Genomic DNA, 9,559 nt, shown 5'->3' with positions numbered 1-9,559 from the left:
GCAACATTAGCAATGCTAATTATAACTATTATAACTATTAACTAATTCCTATTAGTGTGAAGCTGCTTTGAAACAGTCTGTATTGTATAAAGTGATGGGCTATAGAAATAAATTTGACTTGACTTGAACATGCACTGTAAAAAAAATTCCGTAAAATTTACGGTAAAAAACTTTTTACCATAAAAAATACGGTAGCAACGTTTTAGGTTTTAACTTAAATTTACAGTTAAATACCGTAATTTCATTAACTGATATAATGTTAATATACCAACCTATTGAAGTACTGAAATCAGTTTTGTACCTTTGCAATACACTGATAACCACCAAATACAGGTGGTGATGAGAAAGTCATTCAAAGCCTATTTAAAGCTTTTAAATAATAACATATATAGAAGGTGCACAGTGTCATTCATAGAAGTCAGGGGGAAAAAGTCAGAGTTGTGAGTTTATATTATAGAAGTCAGGGGGAAAAAGTCAGAGTTGTGAGTTTATATTATAGAAGTCAGGGGGAAAAAGTCAGAGTTGTGAGTTTATATTATAGAAGTCAGGGGGAAAAAGTCAGAGTTGTGAGTTTATATTATAGAAGTCAGGGGGAAAAAGTCAGAGTTGTGAGTTTATATTATAGAAGTCAGGGGGAAAAAGTCAGAGTTGTGAGTTTATATTAAGGGGGAAAGGGGGAAAAAGTCAGAGTTGTGAGTTTATATTACAGAATGAGTTTATATCACAGAATTCAGGGGGGAAAGTTGAGTTTATGAGTTTATATCATAGAAGTCAGGGGAAAAAGTCAGAATTGTGAGTTTATATCATAGAAGTCAGGGGAAAAAGTCAGAATTGTGAGTTTATATCATAGAAGTCAGGGGAAAAAGTCAGAATTGTGAGTTTATATCATAGAATTCATGGAAAAAAGTCAGAATTGTGAGTTCATATAGAATTCAGGGGGAAAAAAGTCAGAATTGTGAGATCATATCACAGAATTCAGGGGGAAAAAAATCAGAATTGTAAGAAAAAAAAAGAACTGTGAGATAAAAAGTTGCAATTAAATTTTTCTTTTCATTCAGTGGTGGAACAAGCTTTAATAGAGATGTGCATTACTTAAAGGGGGGGTAGTTGTTTACACTGATAAAGAGTTGGATTCTCATGCTAAACATGGATAAAGTTTCAAAAAACAATTTGGACGTATGACAGAGTATTTCTGTGCCAAAAATCTTACTTCCGGGTTCGTACAAGTTTTGGAGAGGTTTTTTTTCGATTGTGGCTCTTCATGACGTAGACGAGGGTGGAACTCCTTATATGGGCATTTCTCCCGGAAGAACACATAGACCAGAGGGAGAGCGAGATCGCGCTTCATCTGGCGGCAGCGCTGCACCGGACTCGCTCGGGAAGAATGTCTCCAATCCAAAGTGTTTTTGGTCGTAAGGGAAAGATAACTTTGTTCAGCTTCCTAAAGAACCCAGCATTATGTAAACATTGGATACAGTTTGTTTTTCCGGAGCAGCAACGGAGTTTCACAAGTGTGTTTGTTGACGAACGTTTTTTAAACAAGGCCCAGTTCGACGCTGGATTTGCACATCATTTGATACTGAAAGATGGAGCGGTCCCAGCTAGAAAAGATTCCGGTCATGATTCAGAACAGCAGACGATAAGTGAAACGGCATCAAATGTCTGTTTTGTTGGCATTCGGCGCCCAAGTGCTCATCACTCTTTAGCTCCACCCACGGCGCGCCTCCAGGAGCTCGGCTTTTTCCAGAGAGAATCGTAAAGCTGTATCTTTCTTTTATAAATATGATAAAACTAAAGACTTTTTGGAGATATGAAGGATGCAGTACTACTCTATAGGTACTCAAGATTAACATGAGATTGGGTGAAACTGTGTTATGCACCCTTTAAAAAAAAAAAAACATTTTCAAGCTGTAATGTTATGCATATATGCAGTAGTCCAGGCAAGTCACATATTCTGAAAAATGAACAGCTGTAAATGTAACTTGAGGTAAAGTCCTCCAAAAGTAGAATAAGCCATTTACTTACCTGCCAGAAAACAGACTCTCCAGAGGCCGGAGTGGATGGACATGCGTATGTCAGCACTCTGGTTGAGAGGCAGGATGACGCCCTCCTCCAGGTAGAGCCAGTAGTCAGTGCTGACGGCGATACCCAGCAGCCCCAGACTGCATACCGCAAACACACTGCTGAGCAGGGTCAGGGCCTTCCTCCCGCACGCGCTCATGCCACTCAGCCTTCAGCAGGGGGCGCTCACCACACAGATAATCTGAGGGAAACGAACACATAGTGCTGTCAATTTACAAAGATCTGCTTGCTGGAAATAAATCAGGAGGGCGTCAATTTCCATCTGTAGCAAATCTGACACATAATGAATCATGGCGCGCCTTGAAAACGAGATGAGAATCAACATTCTCATGGAACCAAGTGTTTTCGGAAGCACACAGATGCAGTTGGAATACCAACAATACAGCTCACAATGTGAGATTGACAAGCAGCACATTCACTGAAAATCCACACAAAAAGGAGAGAGCAAATCGGTGTTCAATAGATTTTGGACAAAAACACACATGCATTTTCACATCTGTACATGTGCCATCTGAGCACAGCTGCAGCTGCTGAGCATGTGATATGTGTGAGACACTGTCTGATGCACAATGAAACTGAAGATTCTCAAGTTTAGATCAGGCTGCTTGGCATGTGGCATTGCAAAACTGATATTAAGGTGACATATCGTTCAATTATCCCAATATCTGTCATATATGAATCTCCCATATTAAATGCAGTATTACCTGTCACTCAGAATGTCAGAGCGTCCATTGCTTCTGTGATGATGGAGCTGTTTACAGAAGGACACATTCATGAGCTTCTCTCCTAAACACATGCACACGGTATTTAATGACAGATGTACAGAGATTATGTGCATTTTCAACCAGTTTAGTCTACAACAAAGCCGATTAATACAAACTAATCCCCACAAACAATTGTGTTTACTGTCTTATATGGCACACGTACAACTCTTCACTTAAATGTTTCTAAAGAACTCTGTCCCTCACTTAGCAACACTTTAGTCTTCTGTACAGCTGCTTTATAGTGGAATTGAGTTTGTTTCACTGATGAACTCTGCAACATCGACACAGTTATTTGAAAATAAACTTAATCAAAACTGAAATTTGAGCTGAATAATGACACCTCTGAAGAGTTGCTTTACAGCTGAAATTAGTCTCATAACTGAAGAATTTTGCAACATTAGCAATGCTAATTATAACTATTATAACTATTAACTAATTCCTATTAGTGTGAAGCTGCTTTGAAACAGTCTGTATTGTATAAAGTGATGGGCTATAGAAATAAATTTGACTTGACTTGAACATGCACTGTAAAAAAAATTCCGTAAAATTTACGGTAAAAAACTTTTTACCATAAAAAATACGGTAGCAACGTTTTAGGTTTTAACTTAAATTTACAGTTAAATACCGTAATTTCATTAACTGATATAATGTTAATATACCAACCTATTGAAGTACTGAAATCAGTTTTGTACCTTTGCAATACACTGATAACCACCAAATACAGGTGGTGATGAGAAAGTCATTCAAAGCCTATTTAAAGCTTTTAAATAATAACATATATAGAAGGTGCACAGTGTCATTCACACAAACACCATCACGGTAACACACATGAAACTGAAATAATGCAATAAACATTCATTTAACAATATTAGGTGTAACACACAACCCTAATATACAAAACTGATAAGAAAAAACTAAGAAGAAACATAGTTATTTCAACAAAAAAACATCAAATTTGAAATGTAACGCAGGGAATTCTGGGAATGTCAATTTACGGTTATTCACTGTAAATTATACGGTATTTTTAACTTCCAAAAAATTTATGTCCAATACATGTAATTTCCAATACATTTTTTCACCGTATATAGTAGGGGAATTTACCGTTAACCATTTAACAGGTTTTTACTGTAGCAATTTTACAGTCTTTTACCGTTAAATTCACGGTCATTTCTTACAGTGTGGGTTTGTCTCAAAACTTAGACATTTTGGGCTTTTTATTATTAATAAGTGTTAGCTCATGACCAATACCAATGCAGACAGGTAAAAAAAAAAAAAAAAAAAAGAACAAATTAATAATTATTGTTAAAAAATTATTGTTATATTATTATTTTCCATACCAATGTTCCCACAGTTATTATTAGTAACAGTAAAATTAGTAATGTACAGTGAAAGAAAACTTCACAGGAATCACAGTGATGGATACCAATTATTATTATTATATATATATTTTTGCAATAACTGTAGTAACCATGATAATAAAGCTAAAACTATGGTAACCATGGTGCATTTTTGCAAGGACTCCAAATTAGCAGCATCACACTGTGATCATCAGCCTAGTTAGTCAGCTCACTAGGTTTTTATCTTTATAATGTTTTTGAATTTTCACCGCTTTTTGGTGTCATCACCGTAAATAAAATGTTTCTCTTTACACGTTGCAGCAAAATGACTTGAGTAATGGACATTATGTGCCGCACACAGCTGCGTTCTCATTATTATAAAGCAATTTAAAACACATTTGAACACTTTAACACATGTACACAATATCAATCATACAACCATATTTAAAGCACAAATAAACACGTTTTAAATGATTAAATGCAATGTGTATTTCTCACTTCAGCATATTAAATCATCAATACATTTAAGACACATGCATCTGTGTTGACATGCATAAACGACGACAGCAGCTTCATATTGCTTCTTCTGCATATATATATATATGAATTTATCACTTTGAGCAGGAGTCCAGCATCCATCGCGAAAACATTTTTAAAATGCACATACTAGGAAGAAGAGCAATAAGACGGCATTATAAAATGAAAAAGTGTGCTTTGATTTTGAATGGCGAAGACGTGCTCACCCACAGAAAAATGGTTCATTTTGAAGTATTAGCAAAACAACAAAGCTAATGCTTTTCACGGAACTTACGTAATTACCCATTATACATTATGATATAGCCTGGTTCATTGGTCCATTAGATCGGATTGCTTTCTCACTACAACTGAACCGCTCCAGCTAGAGTTCGTTTTCAATCGAGCCAAGACCACCTCGTTCAGGCGATCTCGGACCGATTGTTTTGGCACAGATCCGAGCGCGATTGCCGTGTTCACATATGCCCAAACGAACCAAGGGGGGAAACACGTCAGGTTCCGAAACAACCAGCCAGGTGTGAAAGCACTCTTATGAGCTGGGTCTTTTTGGAGAATCAAAAATAAGGCATCCAGTGCAATGCAATTCACAAACAAATAGGCTAACTCTTATGAACTAGGCCTTTAAATGAATCATTCAATGAACACCCAAAGAGTTGCTTGATCAAATAAATCTTATTGAACTCAAGTTCAGTACCTACTTGGTTTTGAAATAAAGCAAGTTTCATGTAAAGATGCTTAAACTCGTTACGACTGACTGGCATGCATTCAGTCTGTTTTGTTTTGTTTTTTTATCATACAGAACAATATGCAACAAATAGGCTATGTATTACCTTAATTAGCCTAAATGACAGTCACTTTCTTAGAAAAGATCCACTCTCCATTATCGAATGTGTGTGCACTTAATATCACACAAAATACCTATTTCTGCTGTTTTCTTTAACAAAAATGGATTGAAAATGGAAGGAAAAAGGGGAAGAGTGTAGGAATAGCCAATAAAATGAACAAGATAATAATAACCATAATTATATTAATAACGTAGCTATAGATAGCCTTTTGTAATATACTGTAGTTTATTTTTATCAGTTGCTATAGCTACAGCTTTTATTTATTTATTTAATGTAATGCAAACAATACATTCAGCCACAAGAAGATCACAAATGTAGCCTCACAACAAATTATTCTTGTTATGGGTTCACTCTAGTGCAGCAGTGCTCTACAGAAATCTTTTCAAAGAGACATCTTCATCTTTTTCTCTAAGGGTGTACTGAAATATACATACAGTAGCCTATACTGTACTGGCTTTAAAGTACTTCTAGGGAGAGGTTACATTTTGACCTTTTGATTTATCATAGTAAAATACTTATTTGGTCAGAAATTACATTCTATGGGCTGTGTTGTACTGTTTCAAAATCCAGTTTTAGCCCTTTTCCTGGACCAAAAGGCTCCTTGTGCTCTACCTTTATTGAAAAGAATGATGGACTCCTTACAAAGATAACTGTTTGAGTGTTAACTTTCATTTTGTCAGAAATATTTAGTAAATTTTAATGAATTAAATAAGTTACAAATTTTTTTTTTGTCTAGTATTGCTGTTGCCAATTATGAAATACATGTATGCCACATTCACAAGTAATTAAAAAAGTAATTAATAAGTCTGCTAACAGACCTTTTGCAATAATTGTTCTTATCATTCTTATAATGTGGCCTCATGTTTCAATTTTCTAAATATTTATTCCTTAAAATTTAAAGTAATTGTTAATGGAACCCTTAAGTAACAGGAATCATTAGGAGGAATCCGAACCGGATTCTGAATTGTTAAATTCTTTGATTCCCATCCTTGCTCGTCTCGTACTGTGGGAAGTGTGTGGATTAAGGAGAACTTTGTCTGCATCTGAATTCAGATACTTCAATACTATATAGTAGGGGAAAAAGAGTATGTGAAAAAACATTTATGTCCGAATCCACACTCACACAAGTGTAGGCAAGAAGTACCCGGATGGCCTACTACTTCTGGTGAGATTCTGAAGTGTGCATACGATGGACACTTTACTATCCCATGGGGCCACGGTAGAGGATTTATGAATATCTGTGACGTGGTGCAACTCACGCTGGTAAGTCACATGACAATGACTACATTGTCTACATTGACTACATTGTAGTAGGCTACATCCAGATTACATTCATACTACACACATGCTCTTTTTGCAGTCGCGAAGTAATTACATACTCAAAATAAGTGCCTACCCACCCTTACGAAAAATAAGTTTATTCAAGTGTGCTATTACTATACTTCTTTTAAACTAAAAATAGGAAAGTATACTTTCAGTCAAATTTTTGAGAAGAAAAGAGAAGAAAAAACCGAAACAACAGATGCTTCCACATGTATTCTAACACGATCATCAGACATAAAACAGCATCAAAACTGTGTAACGTTATGGAATAAAATGTCGACCAATGAAGCAGTAATAATGACTGTCAAGCTTTGGGGTGTTGATCGACTCCATCTAAGTTTTGATTATCATTCTGAATCCAATTAATAGTCAATGTTCAGCTTTTTGTTCAAAATCTTGTTTATTTCTTTATTTTTTTATTTATAAAACTTACCCACATTCAAGTGTTTAAAAAAAGAATGCATGAAGCTAGAATAAAATGTTTTTGTTTACAAGCAGATACCCCATTCTTTCTTTTGATGTTTTGTATGTTCAGATATTTATTACAAAATATATACAAATGAATACCTAAATAGGGACTTAAAGAAACTTAAAGAAAACTTACGAGTATACTTGCAGTATAAAACTAGTAAACTAGTAGTTTACTGAGACTATACTTCAAAGTGTACTAAAAATGCTACAAGTATTTAATTAGTAAACTATCAGTATACCTATTAGTTCACTTTTAGTATAGTTGCAGTACAATCTAAAAGCATAGATGTAAACTAGCTGTGTGCTCAAAGTTTACTACTGTTATACTTAAAAGTATAATTTTATATACTAGAAAGTGGGCCAATTTAGTCCCAAGGAGTATTGAAATAGTACACTTACAAGTATACTACTAGTACACTGATATTTGTATACTTACTACATAAAGTATACTTAAAAATATACTTGAACTTTACTTAAAGGGGTCATATGATGCAATTTCAAGTTTTCCTTTCTCTTTGGAGTGTTACAAGCTCTTGGTGCATAAAGAAGATCTGTAAAGTTGCAAAGACTAAAGTCTCAAATCCAAAGAGATATTCTTTATAAAAGTTGAGAGTTAACCACACCTACCTAAAACGGCTCGTTCTAACATGCCCCCACATGTCTACATCACGATGTGGGAAGATTTGCATAATGCCGCCCAAATGTTCACGCAAAGAAGGCGTAACTTTTATGCTTGCTGTATTATTGTTGTTGCCGCCATTTCGTGAAGGCGCTGTGTGATTCGTTGTGAAAGCGAAACTACTTTGTTTGGTCTTCCAAAAGAGGACGATATCGCTTCGTCATGCCTGGAGCTGATCCGTGCCGGTCGCTGAGGAAATACAACAACTTTGCGCTCTCGATCGCCGGATCGGCATTCACCGTTTGCCGCAGGCATCACAGAATGGTAAGATACGTAACATTTCCGTCACATGCTTGAGGTATTCGGCCAATCACAACACACTGGATAGCTGGCCAATCAGAGCACACCTCGCTTTTTCAGAATGATGAGCTTTGTAAAAATCTACGCGTTTCAGAAAGGCGGAGCATAGAGGAGAAACAATAATGTACAGTATGTGGAAAATAATGTTTTTTTAACCTTAAACCGCATAAACATATTTAATTACACCAAATACACAAAATAATGTTCTTTTTAGCAGCATCATATGACCCCTTTAAGTATACTTAATAAAATAAACTTAGTAGTATACTACTTTTTGGTAAGGGCAAGAGAGTATGTGATTTTAGACACTGCCTTAGTTTGTTTTGGTTGACTTTTACATTTTTGTACAGCACAATATTCAACTACTGTTGTTTTTATATGTGCTATGTAAATACAATTTGAAATGATTTTTGATTTGTTTAATGTCTGAACTAAACCATATTCAGTTGGAAAATAAATTAACTCAATAACTCTTTAACTGATTACAAATGTGTCCTGTGTTAGATCACATTTACTAGAGTTTGTTTATGGCCACCGATGCTGAATGAAGAATGTGCTCAAAAAATCTGGTCACTCCATCATCTTGAAGAACTAAAACATGGACATAACCACTTTTGTCATACATTTATTTATACACATTATCCTTCACAAAGAACAGAGGGACAAACTTTTGTAAAGAAAAACAAAGATGAGTGACTTAACTTATTCAAACTAAAACACTGTCCTGGAATCCATAATTTCATAATAATAATAAATATATATTTATAATTCCTGATAGAATCTCTAATAAGAAATGGCTGGGTGGAATGTTCATATACTTCATATGCCCAGGGAATGTTGAAATGCCACCTCACATGCAGAGAAACCACAATCAAACACATGAACGTTACATTCCCAAATACTCTCAATGTGAGACACTTGTGTTTACCTGCATCCTGCAAGACAACCGCTTGAATACTGTCTTAATCACTTCATAAGAGGACCGGCTCTGTTTCCACTCGTATCATCAAGTATCCATTTAATTCTTGGGATGAAGAAATAAACACCTGGAATATCTACTTGTTTTTTTCTTCCACACACAGGGACTTCAAACATCCGGTCTATGAAATTTCCAAAATACATACTGAAAAATGATAGCTCCAAAAAAATGTGCTCATACTGATGAATCAGTGGTGAAATTCAACAATGGTGAACCTGATAACTACAGTATTCCTCCAAGTGCTT

This window comes from Sinocyclocheilus grahami, unplaced genomic scaffold (assembly GCF_001515645.1).
Source record: "Sinocyclocheilus grahami isolate Dianchi unplaced genomic scaffold, SAMN03320097.WGS_v1.1 scaffold1557.1, whole genome shotgun sequence".
Lineage (NCBI taxonomy): Eukaryota > Metazoa > Chordata > Actinopteri > Cypriniformes > Cyprinidae > Sinocyclocheilus > Sinocyclocheilus grahami.
Note: the sequence above shows the minus strand (reverse complement) of the source record.